Consider the following 26,775-nt stretch of genomic DNA (forward strand, 5'->3'; position numbering starts at 1 on the left):
AGTTTCGATTATAAAAAGCGGGAAAATGTGATTTTGTATTTGTAAGTAGTCTACGAGAAGAACAAGTTTGGGAACCTCTGCTTTAGACTCATGGGAAATGCGAAGTTATTTTTGTTTGCTTGCAAGGTGGTACAGTCTAATGTACAACATACTTATTGTCATCACATCGCAGATAGCAGCAAATTTAGGCATTGCTTTCTGCTTTCTGCTTTCGCGTCGCCACCGTTGTCACACAGCACATTATCGTAATTTTTCCCAGCTAGTACTTTGAAAGCATTGCACCGTGCGCTTTCCACTATCGACCACAAATACGAGTGCAATACTCACTCGCTAAAGCAACACAATGGCATATGTATCATCTAGCGTCACATCGACAGGGTAAAAGCAATTTGTTGGCTGTTATGGCCGACTCGATTCGGCGGTTGTAGGTGTTGCTATTATTAGATTACCGTTGCTCGCTTTTCAATTACTCTCCTTTTTTGCTCAGCTGTTGCTATAATGCGAGTATTTGTTGTTATAACGGTTATTGTTCGCAGTTCCGTTATGGAATTTTCTACTGTTGCCACACTTTTTCTGGTTTCGTTGAAATTGCCAGCGCCAATGTAAGGCAATCAACTTGGTGTATTATATTTTGTTTACTCAGTTTGTTTCGCGCGATTTCACGTGGTTGCTTTCCGTCCTGGTTGATAGTAGCTTCTGTTGGTTATTGTTTACATATGTATGTGCATGTGTGTACAAATTTTTTTATTTAGTTTTGCAGTTATAAAGTAACAAGGTATGCTTGTTTTGAAATGACATCAGTTTAATACTTCTTTATGTTTTCTATAAAAGTTTGGAACTATAATAGAATTTGGGTTGTACATATGAGCCATTTATTTTGGAAGTGGTGTAAGTCATTTTATGCCGTTCCACTTCAGTACTCATTAACCTGTATCTGAATGCGTCTGTTATTCGTTCAACTTCATTAGCCGAAGATCAAAAGTTTTGTCGTTCGCTTATGATAGAACGATTTACAGATATATTCAGGAAGAAGTAACCTACTCTGTAAGACTTATGTCAATTTCAAAATAAATGGCGCATATATAGAGGTTTTTAATAATAGGAAAGAGGAACTGAGAAAATTATCGCCTAGGGATGGATGTTAACTGGAAGACTGTCTTTATGAAAAATGTCTATGGCAAGTGGAAACACAGACGAAGAACAGAAAAAAATTCCTTTGGAAATTCCTTATTGATTTTATATGAAAACTGTTATATAATGCTTACTTATCATAACTTTACGACACTCACATTATGAAGGGATTTGACCATTTATCCTAAAAATTTTTTAATTTTAATTATATGTTTATAAAAATATATTCTTTAACAAAAACCATATTAATCCAAGTTTGGATCTTTGTGCAACATTTGCAAAAAAAAAATGAACAAACTTTCATAAAAATTTCAAGCATTTTAATTAGATTTTTGAGGTAAGTGTAATTGGCTACGAATAAATTGAAAGCTGCAAAGGACCGCAGGTCACCAATTCATCAACCAGTTCGTTAAAAAGAACAATCTCGGGATACTCAAACGAGTTCAAGCTTGGTCCGCTTTTCAACCGAATTCCGCCTGAACTTCTTTTCCTGGATATTTTTTGAGGAGATACATATCGCACACCATCTTCAAAAGAGGCACAACTCAAAATTACACGCTTGTCAGAAAATTCAAAAAGCTGTTTCTTAGCACTTAGACTTTACTTTAGGTTTTTTTAAACAAATTATAACAAAAATTTGCTCCAGGTTTTGCTGAAAGGTAGATAAAAGCTCTGTGTAAATTTTTAGCTAATAATTTCAGAAATGCCATATTTTGAGTTGTGGCTCTTTTGAAGAAGATGCGATTTGTATGAGCAATTGCCAAGACATTTAGAAAACTTGGCTGTCACTGCATATCCTAATTTGGGCCAACGCCACAATTAATAGCAATTTTTTAGTCCGCTGCTTACTTAAAGTATTGCAAAAATTTTTGATTTAAAAAGGGTTGCCATTATACCTTGACCACAAAAACATCTAGTTACTATCTTGATGCCATCCGGCTCTAGTTATATTTTCAGCATTGCAGCCGTTATATGGGAGAGTTTTTACCGAGTTCCACAAGAGAGTGTGAATTTTCGATTTTTTTGTTTAAGAATGCTAAGCTTTTTGGTCCCTTTTGGGATTTAACGAAACGTTTACTAGAACTTTACTGATTTTTCTGGCTTTAACGTATTCTTATTATTTGTGACTTTGCTTGATGTTTTGGATAACTTTTCTGTTTTTTTTTTTAGTTACTCCGAAACTGCTCGGAGTTTGAATCGGTACGCATTTAAAGAGCATTTTCTTCTTTTCTGCATAATTTACTTTTATTTAATTTCGATGGAGAAACGATGACCAAAGAAAGAAGTCGATCTCGAGTCAATATTACGCAATAAGCTAAAATTTCCAAAGATTTCAGTTACTTACATATCGACACCTGAGTTGAAGATCGACAAACGTCCGCATCCAGTTCCAAATCGCCCTATCTCAGAAAATTTTAAATGAACACCCTATCTCAGAATTCGGTTCAAAAACGCCACATCTCAACTCAAAAATAGGGTGATTTTGAATCGGCAGATTTAACTTCCTTATATGATATGTTTAAACGGAGTTATGCTACATTTGATATTGTAATGGCTTTCTTATACTTCTGGGTGCTTCTCTTCAATGCTACGTAGATAATGGTTAGATTAGATAAACATAAAAAGAAAATCGCTGCGGAAAGCCGCGATTTTATAGGTTTTTATACCATTTGTGAGACCTTATTGATTATTAGCTTGGCAACTGTAATTAAGTAACTATTTATATTTCGTGTTATTTTATTTCTTCGAGATTCATTAGAAATGGTGGTATTTACTCGTTCTCAGTTAATTAGAACAATAAGAATAATATAATACTGCAGTTAAGTTTTAAAAATTTTGAAGAAACTTAGAATTTATGCATAATTATTTACTAAACTAATACAATGATGAAGAAGGCGAAATTCACATAGAATGTGAGAATTTAAGCGTAGATGGCTAATCTATCGAAAAGGTTTTGCTACCAATTGGCCAATTATCAGGGGAAGCCAGTGAGGCAAGGAATACACATTTTCGTCTGTACCGCGACAATTTCGCAAGAAAATAGTCAAGAAGTTCCTGCAATTTTGACGGAAATGAGACCACTTACATGAAACAGGTCACTTCTGATGTCAAAAGAGACTCAAGGAGTGTTGGTTTCAGCTGAACGTTTTTCCATGTATGCCGATCATAATTAATAAACATTGAATTTATTGTCAAATATAATTATTTAATATAACACTTTTTATCAAAATTAAATAATTTTTATTTTTATTTTGGCCAACTAAATTGATAAAATGCTCCACCGTGTGCTCTTTTCATGTTGAACTCTTGTGTAACTCTGACAGGTATAAATAGTACGTGGCGTATGAGTAACATTTGAGCTGAAACTTCATTGTGCTAGGTTGGGTTGAGAAAAAACTAAACAAGAAGGGAGAAGATGGAGGGGTGGTTGGGCACGATTTAGATTAAGGTAAAGATTAATATTATAAGGTGAGGATTATTATTAAGAAAATATTATTAATTAGATGTATTTTGGAACGATTTTCCGTTATCCCTTCTCAAATTTGGTTTGGAGACAAACCGGTTTCAGCGTTGTGCCATCTTCAATTCGAACGAAAAATGACATTGACATTGAAAATTATGATTGAGATTAAAATTAAGATTAAGATTAATACTGAGCTTAAGGGGAAGATTAAGATTGAAATATAGATTAAGGTTAAGATTAAGATTCACCTTAAAATTAAGATAAACGTTAGGGTTAAAATTAAAATTAATATTAAGATTAATATTAAGCTTAAGATTAAGGCTAAGCTTAAGATTAGATTCAAATAAAGAATAAGGTTAAGGTTAAGATTAAAATTGATATTAATATTAAGATTAAGATTAATATCGAGATTGAGTTTCAGATTTAGATCATTATTATGCAGAAGAATATTTGCTTAGATAATACGCGTAAGATGAACAAGAAGTTACAATTCAGTGACGGGTTGGATTAGGCTTGCCAACTTTTAAAACGCCGAAATAGGGCAAAATAATTTCTAAGTAGGAGTTTGTATGAAGACATCTTTGCTTCAGGAGGACACAACATTCATTTCATTTGTCGAAAAATTAACGGAAAAGGCCTTTTATGCATTTTAATAAATTGATAGTTTTGTGCTTTTTGCCGCTTAAATCGATTTATTGTTATTTTTAATAATATTTATAAACTACACAGTTCTATCGCACATTTAATTTTATTATTAACTCGCTTACGAAACCAATGCACGGAATGCAAAAGAGGTAGGATATTATTTTCTTTACATTTTTACCGCTAGACAAAAATTAAAAAAATTTGCATATATTTGTCACATAAATTAAGGAATTTTTCTATGTTTGGGTTATCTAAGATGTCTCTTAAGTTAAGAACGTTTACAAATTCTTTAACTTCATTGAAAGTACAAAATCCGGAATTTAAAGGCAATTTGGAAATTTTCGTTATCAAACACTCTTCATATTCTAATTACCAGCTAAGGAAAATTTCATATTTCTCTTCGTAATCTTTTATTTTTGAAATTACTTAATGTTCATATCCAAACGATTAATAATGTAAACAAATTGTAAAAAAGATTATTTGGCTTTTGTGGAGATTTCGGGGTACAGGAGGACTATCCTCCCGAAAGGAAAACAGTTGGCAAGCCTACGTGGAATTCAATTACAAATTTTTTATAATACAATACTAATACAATGAATTTATTTCAAAGATTACATTTATTATTATATAGAAGTAAAATAGAATATAGAAAAAAAATTGGATTTAAAATTTGTGTACGAATATTAACAGATTTTTTTCTGTTAAAATGTGTGTTAAATGCATGGTACAATAATTACAGGTATTGTCTTCCCAGAGAGCGCATATTTATTCCGATCTGACTTATTTGAAAAACATTATTGTTGCCCATACCTAAAGGTTTACCGCAAGAGAAACAGGATATTTTCATACATCATATACCATATACATATATATGTATGTATACGTCTTTTTTTTAAATAACCCTTCTTGCAGAGAATTGAATTAATTTGCAAAAGCCAAAAAAAAAACATTTGATTAGTAAGTATCTATACAAATTAAAAAATTTTTATCGCACACTTTTTTCAAACAATTTTTGTCTTGTTTTGAAATATTATAAAAATTTTATTTAGCGAAAACAAAAACCAGAGCCAACAAAAAGTAAAAGAATCAACATTGAAATGTGTCAAAATGAAAATAAGGTAGCACGAATATCGATGTGAAGCAAAACTCTCGGGGAAGAGAATACCTGTAATAATTGTACCATGGGTTATGTTTACATATCGTCCCCTCAATATAACAATAGCGTATGTGCTCATACGCCATTATTTTTTTATTGCATATTTAGAATCTCCATCATTGATTCTATGTCTGGTCAAAATTTCGTCAAATTCTACTTCCACAAAGTGGGTCAAAATGTCATTGGAAAAAATGGTGTATAATTTCTTGTTCAAAAATTTCCTTCAAACAAAAAAAAACAAAAACTTTAAACTCGATTTTCTCAAAACCCAAAAAAAATTATACGCTATTGTTATATTGAGGGGACGATATGTATATCAAGAGTGGCTTTTTGGGTTATAACTACTACATAACAAAAGTTTACAAACAAAATGTACCTCTTTAAATGGGGTCGAACGACACGAATATGTTGATAATTTAATTTTTGAAAGAAGCCTCTTCGATATAATTGCAAACACGCGTTTTTTAAGGCCAACAATCTCAACAACAACTTAAGTCGACTCCTTTATAATATTATTTTAATAAAGTTACGCTTTGATTGTAAATAAAGGTTTATGTAATTCATAAACTTTGTCGTTGTAGTCCAATTATCACATTCTCTTAATATTTCGTGTTCGTTTGGTCAGCTTCCTTGCGTCAGTTTCATTTAACTGTTAGCGTTCGCGCAAAGTCACTGAAATGGTTCTGCTCTAATTTTTACACTACTCCGATATTTTATTTTTCCATCGCATCCATTTGGTCCTTTCCGCTTCGGGCGTTTGTGTGAAAGTAAATCTTTGTTTAATGACATTATTTTTTGTTGATTTTTTCTTTTGTTGTTTTTGGCTTTGTTATATATCCATTTGTCCCTTAAAACCGTTTTTGACTTTGCCCTGGAAATAGTCACACTTTTTATTCAGCGACAAACAACACTCAAAGGCGAATGGCTTAAAAAAGCTGTATTCTGCTTCTACCTGATGGCGGCACCGGCACCCATCGGTACATATGTACTTATGTATCTATATTTGCAATACTGATTATGTACAGCAGGCTTTCCCAAAGTGGGTGCCGCGGCAACCTGGGTCTTGCGGCCAGAAATTCAAAAATTTTGATTTTTATTAAAATTACCTTCAGCGGCTCGTCACAACCCATACACAATAGTACAATAGCTTGCAGCACAGGGATATTTCGCTCTTAAGCGTAGTTCCCCACTACGTTTTGTCAACGTAAAATTTAATCAGGAAATTTTCAGAAAAATAGCCGAAAACGTACCCTTTTCACAACCACTTTCAGTATTTTTGTAGATCTAATCCACTTTTCTTCCCGTTTTCGGATTAACTTTCTGATTTTTTGCTGGCTGAGCTGTTCTCGTAACAAGCGCAGCAGCTTTGCGTACGTGTACATATTACTTATTCTTTGGAATTTCACAATCACACTGTCCTAGAGCGAATCAACACGATTTTAGAGGCAGTATTCTGGTGTTAGTAAGGTACCCATTCGCAATGCAAATCGAAGAAGAACCAAGTACCTGAGACTTAAGCTACTAGCGACGAAATTTTTAAAGCTATCGACAAATTTGTACAGAACAATGGTTTGAAATGGAGCAAGTGTGCGGATATTTGCGGTGGTTGGAAAAACGAAAGGAGCGATGTCTACGAAGCAAGAGGCCACGAGAAGTCACTGTATGATCCGTCGGTATTCCCTGGCGACTAGGAAGATGCCGCCACTAGATTTAAAACCCAAGCTCTCATCCTCTGACGAATCGTTGAACCAGAACTCCGTTGTACTAATTTTTACCACGTTTTTATAAACTAGCTTTCTTTTTTATTTCATTTTGCACAACTTACCCAAATTTACATACATATGTATAAGCACACTACTTAGTTTGCTCGATTTTATAAACAAAGCTTCTCAGCGGTGAAAAATATACTATTGTAAACAACCTAACCGAGCGAAATTCACAATAGTGCTATTATTCATCGAATGACCGTCATATTACCAAATGAAAATTCCTTAGATCAGCACTTTCGACACAGTCGAATGCAATTCATAATAGGGGCCCTACTTTTACAATTCTATGTGAGACTGCATTTTCCACAAATGCTTACATAAACAAGTAATTTTTAAATAAAAAAAAAAAACAAAACCGATTTCAATTCCCATCTAAGAATTTAAGATTATCGTTAATCTATTCATGATCCAATGATCGGATTTAAATTAAATTAGATCACCTGCCAGGTAATACCTTTCCTTTAAAAAAGAATTATAGTAATCGGTTAACATGGTCCAAAGTTATGCGGTAACATACATAGAAAAAAATAATAAAAAAATATTCCGACGAATTGTGAAGTCGGTTAAAAAAAAAGGGTAAAATTGTCGAAGCTCCCAATAAACTTAAAGGAAATAATGAAATCATCAAAACAATTTCCGTCCTCACATTAAAGCTAAAGGAGCATAAAGATTATGTTTTCTTGTTTTCATAGACATTTGAATAGTAGGGGTGCCGCGAAATTTTTTTAGCACAACAAGGGTGCCGAGGTGAAAAAAGTTTGGGAACCCCGGATGTACAGTGTGTTTGCTGGCGCGTATCTATGTATATTTGCTTAAAGCTTACATGCTTTCGGACAGCAACGGCAAGCAAAAGACGCCGAAATATTTGCTTTGGATTTGTCTGGTAGTATCTTTATGTGCTTTCTCCTGGTAGCACTCACACAAGCAAACAAACGTGCTTATATGCATATATACGTATAACGAAATGCATTTGCTCGCGGCTCCGGTACACAAATCACTCGTGTAAACACGTTCGCTTGACATTTCGGTCCTTTTGCCAAACTGAAGCGTAATGCGGAAGTGAGTGCGAAAGGTATGGGTATTAGAGAATCCCAAAGGTCTTTTGGGGCATTTGGTTTAAAATTTCTGATATTTAACTGCTTTTAAGAACATGAATCACTTCAAACATTTAATAGGCTGATAATGATTGGGTTAATAATCTTCATTTCCTGCCGGTTATGCTGCCAGCAAGTACGTAGTAAATTATCAAATGTAGCTGGTGACTTTAAAATTTTAAAGGCTTTTACTTAAATAGGTTAGGTATAAGTAGTACTTAGGTTAAGATGTTTACCAACTCTATGGCTCCCCCGAGACCATTGAGGTCAATAGCGTTACCAGATAAACAGCTACCGGGAATATGGTTGAAGACCATCGAAGTCCTCTTGGCAAACTGGAACAATTTGTTGTAGTTCATTTCAGCAATGGCTTCCAGAATAGGCAGGTCTGTTCCTAGGAGACCAATCGGTAATCTGATAATGGCAGGGCATACACAAACGATATGTTTCACTATCTCTTCTTTCTTTCAGCTACCGCCTACAGATCTTATCATTGGTCGGAGGCTGTTTAAATGTTTCCGAAGCCAACAGGTAATGTGGTGTTAGTACACCAACAAGTAGTCTAGCAAACCTCGTTTCTGTGTTATCCAAGAAACTTCGTGAGCTTGATATCATACACTCTGCACATAACCGTAGATACTTTACTACTTTGTGTTTTGGTCCGCATCTCCTGCGCCTACCAGATTATGCACAAGTCGAGCTCAAGTTTAATCGCTTGCAGGGAAATCGGTAATCATCCATCGGCGCAGATTTCGAGAAAGCGCCTTCTTTATAAAGCCTGTCGCCCTCCTTATTTCCCTGACACACGTGTACCCCGAAACCCAGTGCATGTGCACGTTTGCGCACGTGTGTAGCACATCTAAAGCTACCCTGCACTCTGCTACATACTTGAGAAAGTGCTGTGAAATGGTAGCGCCTTTATCGTAACCTGACTGTAGATATAGAATTTCTGCCTCAATAGCTGCATTGGTCCAGTTCCGTGCAGATAACTGCAGCGCCTACCGGCTGTCCATCTTCTACCCGTCCGCATAAGCATTCAACGAGTCAGCGCTCGTCAGCCTTCGAACTCTTTAGTAACTTCGAAATTCGTCACAAAGTGCAGGTCTGGCATGATGTGGCCAATCCGCCTGGGTAGAGTTGCCGATACACTACTGTGCCCGTAGGACCTACGCCAACATGCCCCTTTCGATAAGCCCAAGAAAGGTTTTACTAGTTCCTCCTATATGTGTCACACTCACCATATTTACATATCTATTTTAAAGCTATATCCTGCCCATTTTATCTTCGGACAACTTTATTTTTCTGTATCACACGCAGCAGTTGGATAGAATCACCTGAAAATTTTGACCTCTTCCCGGTGGCCACCAAATAAAAAAAATGGCAGCATGCTGAATATCCATCGCAGCTATTTTCTAATTTTTGATATCTAACGATTTTTTCTCTTTAAACGTTTAAGATACCTCAAAAAGTCAACATTAATCGATGAAAATGTTTTCCTTGGCAAAACGAACCAATCTAGGGGGTAATGAAACTAGTGTAAATTAAAAAAAAAAATTTTATTGATCATAAGATGACGATGGTTTGCGAACATGATTCGATAACACAAGGTTATGTAATTTGTGACAGCTCAAATCTGACACTCCTTTATCTAGATTTGTATTTTGAAAGTAGGAGTAAGGGGAAGAATGTGATTCGATTGCGAAAACGGTAGTAGAAAGGTACTAAAACAGTGCGCAAACTATACAATTAGAAGTAAAATGTGTATTATTAATTCTATGTGAATTTGCAATATATTTGATTTTTTAATGGAAATACTAAACAGTACGTAAAAATATAGATTTTTAATTTAAGTTATTCGTCATTTCCTGGAACGAATCTAGAATACCGACCGTTCAGCTATGCAAAAACGAAAAATGCAGATCAATAGAACTTTTTACGCTCATTTCAACCATGCCAAAATTATTTAACGCAAGTAAAATATAAAGACGGTTAATGTTAAATTTTTTGATTTTTTTTTTAATATTAATATCTTAATGAACCACATAACCGATTAAAAAACTAATAACTTCACCATAAAAATAATCAATTTATCTTTCAGCTGATGTACATAATTGAAATTGTTTTTTATATATTTAAACCAAAACCACTAAAAAACGAACAAATGTTATTTTTTTCATGAAATAACCTTTTTTTGGAAAAACTGCATGATTAATAATAAGGAAATTTATATTATTTAGAAAGTACACGCGATTATCTTTAATTCGATATACATATTTTATCATGATCTACTTTTGGGTTTTAAGAACTAAGTGATAATAAAACATATAAATAAACAAAGCAAATAAACCTCTTCTTTGTTTTTTACCTGCGCCAAATAAATTTGGTATCGTTGAAATCAGCGTAAAAAGTTCTATCAATCGGCACTTTTGGTTATTTTATAGCTAAACGGTCGCTATTCTATACTTGTTCCAGAAAATTACGCAAACGAAGGGATGCCAACGAATATTTAGTATGAAGAATTTTTGGTTGTACTACTAATATAACTAGATACTGTAGAGTGAACAACATTCTGCACAAGTAAAGGAGCCGATTTTATGTGTGGGAGCGAGAAAAATGTTTATTATTGAATCATGGTTTGCGAAGCAGAATTTCCTATGTGACAATTTTTATTGGCACACTCGAAATTCATTCTGAAATTTTATATGCATGAGGAAATTAATATCCACATACATACATACATATATTCGTTAGGAATACTGTAGAAAAAACATTTCACGCCAATATTCAATTATTTTTAATAAGAAGACATTTAAGTTAAGGCGTGCGAGTAAACATATTATATGACTGTGTATAATGCTACGGGGCGTATACGTTGCATACACAACTACGATTATGTATATGAGCACGAGTTGCTATTTTGACTTTTTAGTATATGTATCTTTTTTCAAGTTTTCATTCAAATTCAATTTCGCGATGGATTCTAGTTCTTTATGCAAAACTGAAGATAATGCATTAATGCATTGTCTAAAATAAGTGTGCCACCATTTTCGACCAAAAACAAGTTTTAGTCGAAAAATGTAACATTTCCTGAATGGCGGGACGAAGTTCGCCGGTTCTGCTAGTTTAGTAGGTATAAAATTCATAATAATAAAGAAACCCGAATATAAAAGTTACTCACGGTATGTACGTATGTATGTATGTACAATGTATATACAACTTCTCATGCCCAGTCAAGCGGATGATAGTGTAATGTGTTGCACCGCCGTGTTTGTGCTGGGTGTTTCTTCCCTCAAAATGCGCTGCGATGTACAAGGGTTAAGAAATTGAATACCAACATATTTCATTAAATATAAGCTAAGGGCCAGTTTTTCAGTGCACGGCCGTGGTTTAAACTAAGTTTAAACGCCCGATCCGGCTCGTTTAAACTAAGATCAGCCAATTAAATGTCAGCCAGCTGTTCAATTTAAACTCAGTTTACTTAATCTGGGCCTAAGAGTACATTTTTGTATCTATACATGTACACCACTGATACGCACTGCCTTGCCCGCGCGCAAAGCTCTTTTAAGCTTTCTATATATTTTGTATAGGGGCGAGACTATGATTTACATACATACATAAATATGACAAGAGTAGACAAAATGGTTTCTAAGAGATAAAATTCGCTGCTGTTTAGTTTTTCGCTCCGCTTAAAAGTATGCTACTGTAATCGAATGTTACTTTAACAGCTGATGAAAGCTTTTCGCTGCTGGTCACTTGCTTAAAGGAAGCTTTCAACTGGTGCTAAAGTTTATTTCCTTTCTAATTTTTGAACTTAAAAAATATGATTTCCGCTTGTTATGTGTAATTGTAATGTGATTTATTCCTAATAATTTTTTTTATGTTTTCCATATTTCTTCTTTCCTTTCCAAAACCAAACCAAAAAATAACATAATTGTGTACAATTTCGTTGCTACGTTTCGTTCGTACATGTGTGCACAACAACACCAACTGTGACAACACTTGCGTACAATAATCGTAAATGTATTATATAAACATACATGTCTATATGCATGTGTGCGTTATGTTAACAATTGCTGGCATAAAACTGATGACTCTTCACAGACGACTTTGAGGTAACTTATCGCATTCCACCTGGCCATCATCATCATGGCAGCAAGAAGATACAACGAAATCCGCTAAGAAATCTGGATCTCGACTTTAAGTTCGATGTTAATTCGTTTTAGCTACCTACCAAAAAAGCAACTACACAAATCGGTGTGTGTGGTGAGAGTTGAAAATTCAGATTAAATACATAAATATTTTCACATTGCATACGAGTACTAACATTTTGTTGTATTAAATATGTGGGCTTAGCTGTTAAAATTAAAATTTTTAGCTAACATTCTACATACATATAATCTTGAATTTGAAGCATGCCATTGCTAACATACATACTTACCATATACAAGGACATGCATAGATACTCATGCATTCACATACTTACAAAACTATCTCGAAGTTCATACGTAAATACTAACTAAGTATAAATACATACATATCAAAATACATACATATTGATGTATATGACCGACTTCACAATACATATTATAATCTCTGGGTGTCGTTTTCAATCGTATTGGTGTGATTTTTAGAAAAGTTTAAACTATAAAAGATTCTCTTCAAGCTGCATAGTTTTAGCGTTTGCACGTTTCTTCCCTAAAATATCGTCAAGTTATATTTATTTGCGATGTACCAATTCTAAAATAAATACTTTAAATTTATTATTATCAATTAATTTTGCATGTTGAATTGTTTTTCAAAATTAACAAACCATACTGGAAAATAAGCTCTTTCTTCTTCTTTGCGATTTCCGTTATACTTTCTAACAGCCGTCGCAGTGTTGCCAAAGGGAAATTTAAAGTTTATTCGTGTTCCTAGTCTAGTGGAATGCTGTTATTGTTAGCAGAGACTTACTCATTCACATTTTTTCACTATCTTTCATTCACCCAAAAGCATAACAGCTTTTTCGCTCTTCGAAAGTGTTTACACTCTTTCTGTCATCTCTTTCATGTAATGATTGGCGTTTTAGTGTTATTAAATTTTCTTACCTTAATCCTTATTATGTTCAGTTGAGTCAATTATAAAGCTCTACTCTACATGTTAACTTCATTGAGTTAATTGTTACGAACATCTATTATGCACTATGCAAATTATTTAAAAATAAAATTTTTAATTTTAATCATTTCTTTTTTTTGCAGGTAAATACTCAATAACTGGTCTATTTGAAATTTATTTAATAATGTTTGCAATGTGCAGGTATGTATGTATGTATTTATAGTAAGCTTATACTCGTATTTAAAGCTTCTGCTATTTTGAGAGACATTAGGGAAGCTCACCGTCAGAAGTGAGTCTGTTAGCTAAGGACCACCAACAATCACCCACTAAAAAAGGAGTATAAATCTGTCTGAAATTTGTATATATGTATGTATATAGTATATGAAATGGCTTGAGCTTCGTAAAAGCAGCTTAACGGCTTGTAAGCATAAGCGAAGCGCAAAGTTAAAACTCACAGAAGAACAAATAGGCAAGAATGATTACTAATAATTAAGCAGGATTTTTTACAACGTCTATATTGAGTAGAATGTAAATACAGCATCGTGGTTCCACGGTTAACTGGTACTACCTCTTATTTTAGTGAATAAATCGATGAAAAGCGAGCTTTTATGTTAAACTAGCCAATGCCCGCTTGCTTCGCGGCGCTTTATAAGAACTTTTGTAAAAACTGTTTGCAAAGTAAAAATTCTTAGTTTAGGTGGAAACGACAAAAGAGCGGAATCGTCATCACACATTACCAAGAATATTAGCGCTGTGATACGAAATGAAATACTAATCTCTTTCGATGATATGAGCTTTACCGATGGTACTATTTCCACCTGTGAGAGCTCTTCCAAACGTGATCCTTGCAACTACAACAAGGAAACTGAATAGCACAGAAGTGCATTTTCTGTTACAGGTTTGATTCTACAAAATTGGGGTATCCCGAATAGAGACGCACGGCATTCAGTAAGGGAATTAGCATTGGCAATGTGTTAGTGTAAATCAGAGGTTCACAAACTTATTTTTATCATAGACCCCTTTCAAAATTTGACTGGTTTCTGCTACATTTCTAACATTTTCCTAAAGCTCGGAAAAAAATGTGAAGATTCCAACCCCAAAATCGGAGTGGAAAAAATAAAAATAATATATTTTCTTTTTTTTTCTATTTATTAAAATATTGTGATGACACACCTGCAAGTTTTGAAAAACAGAGCTCTCACTCTGAGGAGTTATATTTTGTAAGAACATTCCGAGAGCTTGCGTTACTTACATTCTCTTCACCAGGGGCGGCGAAACGCTCTGTGCCCGGGTGGGTAACTCTGCTGGTGGCAAGAGTATAGAGGTAAAGAAACTAGGTTGCCGATGTAATTGAGAAGGTTAACAGATTTGCGTGAGGTACTCAAACTTGGCCAAAATTATTTTTTGCTATTCAAAAAATGACTATAAGTTACCATCAAGTCAAGGTGCACGAATGGTATTTCCAGGGATAGTTTTCGAGAGTTCTAGCTTTAATCTAAGCCCAAGTGGAAGGTTTTATCGCCTTTTGTTTTTTGCTAGGGCTTATAAAATATTGCAAAAAAGCAATTTGTTTATACTTTGACCACGTTTTTCGCAAAATCTAAAGCTGATGGAAACTTTACACTTACAGATTCGTAATCAGCACAAAAAAGTCTATCAAAAACAGCTTTAACATTTTAGGAAACAAAATTTTCCCTATTTCTGTTGGCCTGTATAATACATACAATATAATACATTTTTTATACATACCATGTACATATGTATTAGAGGGCTGCATGAATTCATTCAAAACAGCTTAAGAATTTTTAATATACAAAACGAATGAATGATTTTGGCTTTAAATTTTTTTGAATTTGAGTCAATACCTGTTGTGATATATGTGTCGACATTACAATATTCAAACAAAGTGAAAATAAATTGAATTGAAATAAATGGCAATTTTTTTTATGAATATCTAAAAATATTGTTTCTGTGCACATATGTACAAACATATATATGTATGTATGTATGTATTGCTGCGCTCCTATTACAATACGAACAAATTTGTTCGTAGAAAAATCTTTAACCGAAATGAGTTTGAATGATTGAATGTTTTCCATTCATTCGTTCATTCACATTCTTCCATTTGAAGGTAGAAAATTTAAAACAAAATGTATATTCATAACTTACAAAATTCGAAACGCTGAGTGTTTTGTATGTGAAGTAAAATATTTAAATCTAATGTACTTTGTTTGGCTAGAAGCTTGAATGAATTCATGCAGCCCTCTATTGTGCACCAAAAAATTTTTGTACTGAAAACCTATAGTTAACTGTCGAATAAGAGTTAACTCGTCACTGTAAAAACGGTACTAAAAGAGATAAAATTTTTTGGCGCACTGACTGGAGATATTGGGGTCGAGTATGGCCAGGTAACTGCTGAGGCGGCTACAGTATCCAGGCCGTAACTGGGCCAGGATATCTCTTTGCAGTTGAAGATCCATGTCTGACACAGGTAGTAATTGGTAGGAGGTGATCGACTCCCTATGAATGTTCCGCGTCCTTGTAAACGAATAGGTGCCTCCTGACGTAGGCGGAGGCTCCTCCTCTGACAAGTCTCTAGCTTCGTCCACTGTATCCAACTAGTCCCGGGCGACCAAAAAGGCGAAGCATGGTTTAGAACCAGCCATGCATTTGCCTTGTATGTTACCAGCAACGTTTATTTGGCTTTGCCCCACTTACTGCCGGCTAGCGACTTGAGGACCTTGCTGCGGCTCTGTACTTTGTTGACAACTGCGGTTGTGTGTGCGGAGAAGGAGAGCAAGTTATAAAAGGAGACCCCTAAAATTTAAGGGTTGTTCACTGTCGGAATTGAAGCCTTACTTCCTTCGTTCAGGTGGTGAAGAGGGTCGCCGTAGATTTCGTTGGAGAGGGTGTTAAGATCCTTGCAGCGAAGAAGCGAGAAAGTCGGAGCGCTTTTTTTCCGCAGTTGGCGCAACCATCACTCAGGATAGAAAAAGGCTTTCGGGAGGGATTAGGTTATCAAAGCGTTAAAACGTTTTATATGCAAACAAATACAATTTTTTTAAGGAACATCCTATTTATAGCAATGTGCTTATACTTATATTGAAAGATGCCCCTTGAAGGAAGTTCGTATATGAGCGAATCTCACGAGTTGTAAAATTTTTTTGCAAAAACGTGTTTGGTCGAAAATGGAGGGCACTTATCTTAGAAAATGCATTATCTTCAGTTTTCAGAACACCCCCTAACTAATTTTCAAAGGAAAAGTTTACACAAAGTAAGCTTTAATGCATTTAATCGTAACTGATTGTTTCCGCATTCACAACAAGCTTTACTTTTAAATAGTCAAACATGTGCTTCAGTTTTCCAAATTTTGGTTTCCTTTTTTTTTATTTCCCATTGAGTGCCAACATTACCGTGAAATTGAAACACTCATACAATGGAGCTTTTTAAGCACCTGAGAAACGATAGCAACGACGACGAATCTAATGTCACAATATTGTAAACGAACAATGTCTTTTCTAGGTTGGTAGGTTATGGGCGACACGTTAGCATGTCAACCATGAACCATTTCCGCACTGTTTTGTCTCATTTACTCAATTTCATATCCAAACATTTCGCGCGGTGCTGAATTTTCCCACCACCCCATTGAGTACTACGCTCTGCTTGCAACAGCAACCAACAAAATGCATCAGTGTATTTTTGAGCGCCTTTAGAGCTTTCACTCATTCGCACTTTTCACTCATTCACCGTTTCATTTGCGTGATTTCGTGGTACCGTTTCACAATTTCCCTCAACCCAGTCGGCTCAAACGCCTGTTCGGTTTGCTTACGTTTTGTCCTGGACACAAAGAAAATACTAATTCAAAACATAACCGCAACTAGCGCACAACAGAAGTACCTTGGAGGCAGCAGCGCAATAGGCCAGTGTTACAAATCGACCGTAGCGTTCAATTCGAATGGTTCTTCGGTGTTGAAGTACGCGCGTCAATTCACAATTTACACATTGGTGAAATTTCAAAACAAAACAACTACAAAGTAACTAAGCAGCCATACATAAATATATACTCGTGCTTACATAAATACATATGTAGGTACATAGTACATGTGTATATGGATGGCTCAGTGTTGTATTTGAATAACTCAGTATTATAAATCGTGAGCATTTTTATCGCACAGCGCGCTTAAGGCAAATTTAGCGTGTGAATTTATAGCTCGAAAGTGTGTTAGCACTGTTGTGATAACCGATTTAAAACTTACGGCACAGCTTTCGATTTATACATCGATTGTAAACTTTGAGACTTGCAGCGTTTTTCACGTCACTGTTAAGGTGTTGACTGTGTTGTAATCGACGACTACACTTTAGCAGCAGTGATCAGCAGGTATGTGGGACTGAATTGTAGAATTGTTTTTAGTTTTAATTAAATTGTTAAAAGGGAACGCAAAGTTTCGAATTTCAAAAATTGCCCAAAATGTGTATTTTGTTTAATTTTACTGTTTTTGTTTTGGTTACGAAATGTTTCGCAGGTGCTTATGGGCTGACAATTTTCGATCAAAACATACAGATGTCATTCCTAAAATCAGAGCAAGTAGCTCTGTTTTGCAGTTTATATGCGTCATTGCACCTTACACATATTTGCACATACATTATACATACATGTCTATGTACTATCCGTAAAACAGTGCAACAATTAAGGTGTGTTAAACTTGCATTGTAAACACTGTGCGATAATTTTAAGGTAACCGAAAATGTAACGGATCCCATTAATAAATATCTGATATATGAAAGCCCAACTTAACATAACTTAGAACTTCAAAAATCAAAACGAAACATACTTTGACTTGGAATTAGGTTACGTTAATTTCGCCTGTCTAAATATAAGCAACATCCATCAAAGAGAATTTTTAAGTGACAGCATCTAAGCTACGTTACGTTGCCATAATCAGACATTTAGTCCGTGTCGGCTTTCGAAAAGCATTGAGTTTCGAATCGTAGTACATAGTAGATCTCCAGAATGTCTTTTCGCGGCCTTCCAATGAAAATTAAAAAGTAAAACAATTGTTTTCTCAGCGAATCGAATAAAAATAAATGATGGTAAATGTACATAAATTCACTTTAACCGACTCTTTTGTTAATCTATTTTTTTTTCAAAGCCCCACCTTTAGTCCTTGCCATATAATTGGTACTAGAAAATGTTTTGGTAAATGGTATTGGACCAATAAAATGAATACTGATTAATATTTTTCACATCTTTTTGTTTATTTATTTATTATATAACCCATTGTAAATTGTAAAACAGGATATTCGAAATGGCCTCCATTTGCCTTCCAGCAGCGCTAAGTTGGATTGTTATATTTTCCACGATTGACTATTCCAATAGTCTCCCAGAATAACTTCATGGTAAGAAACATAAAATTTCGATTGATTTTTAGTGCCCGCAACATCTGAAATGTTTCCCGTTTTCCGTAGCAGTTTTTCAGGCCAATTACGACGCACAGTGCTTCCCTTCCATATAAAATGTGGGCAAAAATAGAATTATGGACGGATTTAAATTAAAATTCGCTTCTAAGTAAACTTGAGGACGCTGAATTAAAAAATGCAATTGGTTTTTGGATAGCTTTCATACTTTCAATGTAAAGGAAGTTGAAAATTTGGGTTCTTGTGGCTTTTACATAGGTATGTACATATAGTTCGTTCTATTTTCAAAAGTGAGGGGTCCAGTGACACGGCTTGGCCTGTAGATGTGCAATAAAGTTTTTTATTTTTGAAAAGGGTTGCCACCTGTTACAAATTTTATTAAAACTATTTAATAAGTTAAATGAATTAGATATTACAATATGGGTATCAATTGAACTAGTTTTTAAAATACTTTACCTCTAAACGACACGTAGAAGGGTTGCCACACGTTTAAAAAATCAAATTCACTTTAATTAAGGGAATAAGGTAACTGAAATATGTATAGCAATATGAGTATCAGACAAATAAACAAACTTGACATATTAAGCAAGAAATGAGTGGAGGGTAAAAACATTCCTGAGTTAATTTAGGTGTCCAGTAATTTAAAGGGAACGTAATCAGAGCAAATCACTGATTGACAATGTATGTATTTGTAATTAAACAGCAAATACGATGGCGTTGTCCTATGGTTTGACGTAATTATTATTCGACTAATAAATTCGACTTTACAAACAGGTGGCAACCCTATTCGTAATATTTTTAAGCTAAAACCTTCTTGTACCTCTTTCGTCTGACTCCCTAATGGTGACTATCTCTTTCAATTACCTAATTCCTTTAATTAAAGTGGAATTTGATTTCTTAAACAGGTGGCAACTCTCTACATGTTGTTAATATACATTACGATTGATACTCATCTCTTAATAAGTCATTTAACTTATAAAAAAAAATCAATCTAATTTTTTTACCAATCTAATTTTTTAACAGGTGGCAACTCTTAAAAAAAATAAACCTTCTATTGTCCACAGGTTAAGATTTTTAATCTTTATTTTTGAAAATGGAACGAATCGTGTAGATCTCAAGGCACTGACAAAAAATGAAAAAATAATTTTATGCATTAGCGAAAAACGCATTACTTCAGAAAGTGCAAAAAATTAGCAGGTTTTTATTTCTTCCTTTGAAAGCTAAAAGCCCGTGCTATTTAATCAAATAATAAAAAATAACCAATTTTTACATATATTTTTTATGCATTCCATTAAAATTTAGCATTTTTTGAAATTTCATTTAAAAAAATTTTTTTTTTTTTTCACACCGCAGGGACACCCTGTGTTTAATTTTATTCCAAAATTTTAATTCCTATAATTCTCTACTATCTATATGGAAACAAGAAACGTCAAACCAACATTTTATTTCAAAGAATATATTTTGGAAATTTTTTTCTGTGAAGAATTTATGCCTGGGTATGCTTAATTAAAATTCTTAGTATAAAATCTGTCGACTTTAGTGGCTTCCTGGCGGTATAAAATTAATTTTTCAAATTGCAGATAACGAATATTTCGATTTATGCCCACTTAGGCGGCACTGTGCGACGGCTCAATTTTCGAGCGAATCCCATTCCATAGTTTCGTTACTCAACTTTTCTGGGTAAAACCTATAAAACTGTCAAAAAGCTAAATTGCTGTCAGAGGAAGAGAGAAAAACCAAAAAGTACGGGAACGCTTTTCGGGTAAAAGCTGGTAAAACTGTCAAATACACCGTGGATGACATGTTTTGTTTAGATAGCAGCTTTTTTTTTATCATTTGGCGATCTTCTAAATATTGCTCAAATACACCAGAAAATTAACAAAAATACTTACAAAACTTGATATTTGTTCGCTGGGATATATTTAACAAGGGGAAAATGCAGATGTACTTTTGTTTTTGCTTATTCAAATTTGAAATCATTTGAACAGCTGATAGTTTGTCACTTTACCAGATTTTACCAGCAAAAATTCTTGGAGTAAAATCTTGCAACTTCTGACAAAGAGAGGACCGATTTTACTCTCGCATTTTGCCCCTACTTTGCCAGATAACCGAGTACGGGAATGCCTTGTCGTAAAATCCTGTAAATTCTTGCAACTTCTTGCGAGTTTGGGAACGCAACTCATGATTGCGAGCAACTGTAACAACTGTTAACGCCGTTAAATGAAAGTTGTTGCATTCACTGATTACTGAGAATGGATGTCAAATCAAATCGTGTACCAAAACATTTGCTAGTACTAAGTGGAAATACGAAACGAGTGAGGGTTTTTAATGTGTGTTTTCTTTTTGTACTGATTAAGGTGTAGTTATAGCTTCGGCTGTTTTTGATGAGCGTGATTTTGCCAGAGTTTGGAATAAATATGTATGTATGTATAGTTGCTTAGATATTTTTTAAGAAAAGCAAACAACATTTTTAAATTTGTACGTTTTCGGTGAGGAAACACCAGAAACTACGTTTATATCGAGATTATAATTGATCCAAAAAATGTACAGTAATTTTGCGTGAAACGTTAAAACTTGTCTTTAGCCACTTGCCTGTGCATGAGTATTACTGGCATGTATTGAAGGTAATTAAATGTCGTTCTCATTTCTCAATAAAATGAAACTTATCAAATCAGAATTGATGACATATTGATAAGCACTGGTGCTTATCCAACTATTTATTTGCCAGTCAGTTAATTCGAAATTGAATGGCAGATGTCAATGCTAAGAGCAAATGCACACATACTTTTGTATAAAATGTACATACATACATACATACATATTATTTTATAGGCATATTCACCATAGCATACCTTTTCTATGCATGCCAATGTATGCTTGTTTCATATTTTTGTACATCATTTTTTTTGTTACTGTACTGTTATTCCTGAAATTTGTGATATTTTAACTTAAATCAATAAAATATATTTGCTAGCATGTCATTTTTTAATAAAATTGTAAGTACAACACATACATAAAAAGTTTTGAAAATATTTACTGTACCAGTGCATTGTTGCTTTTTGTGCAAATATTGGTAGGTGAAATAACCATAAATTATAGAAAATGCACGAGAACACATATGTATATGTACCCTTGTGGTCAGCTGATTAAGTCAAGTGACATTTTGACTAGTTTTGGCTATTTTTCTTTTGTTTATTTAATGTTTATACTTTTTTAAAAAAGTTTAGCAATCTACCTAAGCAGCGCCACATAAATCCACATTTAAAACTTCGTACAAAGATCATGAAAATTCAACAAAATTTAACAATTGCACCCAAAAATTTTAAACTTTTTATTCAGAATTTTTAGAAAAATGTTTGGTATTCAGTTTTCTAGCTTATTAAATTTTGGTAGGTAAATGTAATTTTTTTTTTTGGCTGACGGTGTTGTGCATTTTCTTCCATATATCGCTTGTATGGGAGAAAATGTCAAGCACCATCAGCAAGAATAAAAAGTTTAAAATTTTTGGGTGCAATTGTTAAAGTTTTTTGAATTTTCATAATTTTTGTATGAAGTTTGAAATATGGAATTTTGTGGCGCTGGTTAAGTAAACTGCCAAACTTTTATAAAAAAATAAACATTAAATAAACAAAATAAAAGTAGCAAAAACTAGTCAAAATGTCACTTGACTTAATCAGCTGACCGCAAGTGTACGTACATCTGTGTTTATGTAATATACGAACATGTTAAGAGCTATTGAAGGGTGAAAAATGCATTTTCCTGACAACAGCATTTTTTTTTTTTGAATTTCTTCTTAAATAATCTGACTCGTTGTTTTATTATTTATGCCTACGTTGTTATGTTTGTATGTATATGCCTGTTGTTAAATAATATTTATATACAGATAAAAGTGACAGAGACTTTTTAGCTACTGTGACAAATATTTGGTTAAAAAAGTAGAATTATTACACTGGTTTACAAAAAAAAAACGTATCTGCATATTGAACCAAAACCCTATATCCTTATGTCATTCGGCGCGCTGAATGCGAATTCGAGGTCTGTCATCCATCCCAGCCCATCATGTCAGGTTCGAGCTCATTGGAAGGTCAAGTAGGGTAAAATTCATTGAATAACCTGACGTGATGGAGGCTAACAGACCTCGGATTCGCATTCAGGGCGTAGGGATATAGGGTTTGGTTCAATATGCAGAAACTTTTTTTTTTGTAAACCTGTGATATTATTTGAGATGGAATGCAAGAGGAAAGAAAAACCCACAGAAGGAATTTTCTATTCAGAGTGTGCTGAGTGCGTTGGCTAGATAACCTGCATCCTTCTGACTAGAGTAACATTTTCCTTTGGGAAAAATATCATGTATTACTCGTATAATTTATAAAATGGGCATATAAAATGTTAGACGGTATACAGCTTCATAGCGTATAAGCGACTATTTCCGATATTTCTCATTTTAGAAATATTAAATCTACTATATATATGAGCCGTTTATTTTGAAAGTGACATGTCGAATTTCACCCTTCTATTTAATAGCTCAACATATAATATAATTAAGAGGGAATTTTCAATACCAATTTGTCCTTCTAAAGAATTTTGTATATCATTTGGTATGCATATTGTTATTCTACATTGCACTGAATATTTTGAATAAAGGTATCCACACACCTACGCGATTCTGTCGCAACGAATCCGCACCGTTTTTGATGCTACAGACGTTACTGCTTCGAAAACGCAAGTACTCTTCTGTGCGATATTATCGCTGCAAAAACTGTCAAATTATGGACAAACAAAAAATATTTTTCAACAAAAATAAAATTCTTAACTTTTCTACATCAAATATGTTTTGTTTTCTTACGTTCAACTTTGTTTTAATCCAATTGTAATTGTTTGTAAAATCCTTCTATTGACCTTTTCCGTTCTCAAAACACGGAGTCTGCGATTTCGCCACAACCAAAAGAAGAACTGTGAAAACTATGGTCGGCATTGCTGTAAATTATGTCGGAACAGATTCGCACCGACAGAATCGCATAGGTGTGTGGATACCTTAAGTTTGAGAACTATTCTTTGAGAACATATCTTTGAAATTTCAAAATCTTTTACAAAAATTCTGGCGCCAGAGAGAAAACTGTCTCCAGCTCGAGAGGCGGTGCTGTGTATGTATAATTGGTTAGAATGTTGGTGTGACCAAACCTGGTGTCTTTCCATTTTGACAGTGCCCTTGCCTTAAGAAGCCTTAAGCTTCCCAATTTGGTCTAGGGGTAGACAGTTTAAGAGTGTTTACAGAGCTTTTGTGGGCATTTATGGCAGTGCTACTAGCATCCTTTGAAACTTGGTTTAGAATTAATGATCGACTTATCCAGTAATGTCCACCAGACTTTGGTGGCGTATAATAACACAGGATGTACGACTGCTGCGTAAATCGAGTGTACTATGTGAAATTTACGACCCAATTTCTTACTTATTGCCATTTTGCAGGCGTAGAGGACGGTAATGGCCTTTCTGAAGTGGTTTTCTACGGTACGATTCCAGGTCAGATTCCTGCCAAAGATGACGCCCAAGTATGTATTTCACATCATTTGAGAGCGACGGTGCTACGCCGTTTAATGTTGGAAGTTTTTGCCGGATTTGCTAAGTTACAGTTATCGCAGTTCCATTAAATAACGTTAGATGACAACTGAGGAATGTTATTGTTGAAAGTGTATAAGGAACTAAAATTTTACGTAGGCTAGTTTGGTGTATGGCTTTAACAAATAGCCAGATGGAGGCACTATACGGCCTGTTGTGATACCGTTTGATTGGCTTTATGTCGACTCCGATCGTTTACCCAGATATGTAACCTATTAGGTCCGAAAGACAGTCGAAAAAGTACTGACGGAAACACCGCCAATTAAATTTTAGCCAGACCGTGGCAATATAAAAGAAAATGTTCGATACTCTTGATGTCTTCATCGTCACAACAGCTGCCGCAGTAGCCAGTCGCCGGTAAATTCACTCTGTTGGTGTGCGTTTCAGTTGCAGAGCTTTCTAAAGATCCAAAGCATATAGGCTTATCTGAAAAACGAATTAATGCCTACAGATCTGAGCCTCCTTGGTAGTTGTAGTATGTCCTGTTTGATCTGCGCTGCAATGGTTCGATAGTCGAAAGACAACTCTTTTGAAAATCTAAGCATCTATTTAAAACAGGTGATTTCTGTTGAAGCCAATTTTGAGGTTAGACGCTAAGAAATCTGACTTGTATTGAAACGCACAAAAATGAGATACACTCAAATTTTCACAGGCCGACAAATTTTAATAAAAATCTATTAACTCGAAAATTAATAATTCAACACGAATCTAGAACATGCTGAAAAGTACGGTGTGCCACAAACGCGCTGACAAATTGCGTAAAACTTTGATGACCAAACTGGAGTTAAAATGCTAATATGTCGGTATGGCGTACAGCCGCCCAGTTTTCTGTTAAAAAAAGTTAAAACTAATATTAGTGTTTAAAATGTGTACCATCAACTTTTGTTGACTTTGTTCGTGCATATACATCTATGTATGTATGCATGTACATAAGACTGCGCCGTATTTGTATGGGACAATTTTTTATTAAGCTACAAAGCAATACTTTAAGCTAGAAACGTGCCCCAAAGGCCCTAAAGTTCCGCATAAATATTCATCAAATTTTTAACAATGTGGTCAAAATTGCCTATAAGCCAATAGGTAATTTAATATGTTGTAATGCCACTTAATGTGCTTTTGCCTATTGAATATAAATATGGGAAAAATAATGTTGATATCTCCTTAAATTTTCACCAGAAATCACAGTTTTCATTATTTTGAAAAGCAAAACTTTATTAAATATATTTACGTAAAAAATTTAAGTTATTTCAATCATCAAATTATTATTTTGTCCTAACCTAAGTACTATGTATGTATATAAAAAAGGAGTAAACACATATGTTACACAAGTACTAAATAACTAAATTTTTAATTTCCACTACATTTTTAAAAATTAACTCAGAGCTCAGAATCTAAAAAATTCTAGTATTACGCAATATATGACATCGGGGCATATCAAGTGTCATTAAAATATACTAAATTACACGTTTCCGTCATGCGATTTTAAAATTTTTTCGCAGGGCACGTTTTTATGACCAAAATAACCTTTCTAGGGAGAGTCTTGCTTTTTAGGGCAAAGTTCCAAAATAAGGCGCAGTCTAATATACATACATACATGTATGAATGCACATTAGGGTGGTGCAAAAATACACAGGAAAATCAATTTTTGTGAATTCTGCTGCTGAGCCTCTAGAAATATAAAAACTTACAAAAGAATAATAATATTAAGATTTATGTGAGCCGGACTGGTTTGAAAATACCTCTGAAAATGGAGTTTTTTATGAATACAAATAGTTTCTTAAAAGATTTTTTGGAAAAAATCCCCTCAGATGACAAAACAGTTTAAGCTTAAAAAATCTACATAAAACTATTAAAAAATTGTATCAACGGAATGCTAATAATGAGACTTTTTTTGACTTTTTTCAAAGATTGGCGTAAGAAAAACTTGAACAACTAAAACCTTAGCGATATAGATTTATGAGGTAGCTGTGGAAAGGTATTTTCTTATCCTTTTTATTTCTTTGCAAAAAAACTCATTTACGTCCCATTTTTTTCTTTATCAAATACCTGCACATCTTAATTCAACATGGAATAACACTCGTTTATCTTACCTTCCTCTTTCATACCTTGAATGAGCTTATTCGTAAAGAAATTGAAAGGGAGAGAAAGTACCTTACAAATGATACCTCATAAGTGTAAATTGGTAAGGTTTTGGCTGAGTTATTCAAGTTTTTCTTAACCTAGTCTTTGAAAAAAGTTCTAAAACAGCATCAAAAATGTCATTATCATGATTCCGTAGAAAATTTTTTAAAAATATTTGTATGCAAACTTTTTAAGTTTAAACTGTTTAGTCATCAGGTAATTTTTTTTTTATATTTAAGCAAACTATTTTTATTAATAAAAACACAATTT

At 34.0% G+C, this 26,775-nt stretch overlaps 1 protein-coding gene across 6 annotated transcripts in view; it reads left to right on the top strand.

The window, feature by feature from the left end:
* LOC118744472 (cilia- and flagella-associated protein 91) overlaps positions 1–26,775 on the top strand; it is a gene marked incomplete at its 3' end in the record, with an annotated part of 285,289 nt that overhangs the window by 49,860 nt on the left and 208,654 nt on the right. The window contains 1 exon segment of one of the 6 annotated variants that reach the window (XM_036477509.1): positions 17,206–17,731. 6 annotated transcript variants of the gene reach the window in all.

The sequence above is a fragment of the Rhagoletis pomonella genome, unplaced genomic scaffold (genome assembly GCF_013731165.1).
Source record: "Rhagoletis pomonella isolate Grant_MI unplaced genomic scaffold, Rhpom_1.0 Rhpom_scaffold_00008, whole genome shotgun sequence".
In the NCBI taxonomy this organism is placed as follows: Eukaryota; Metazoa; Arthropoda; class Insecta; order Diptera; family Tephritidae; genus Rhagoletis; species Rhagoletis pomonella.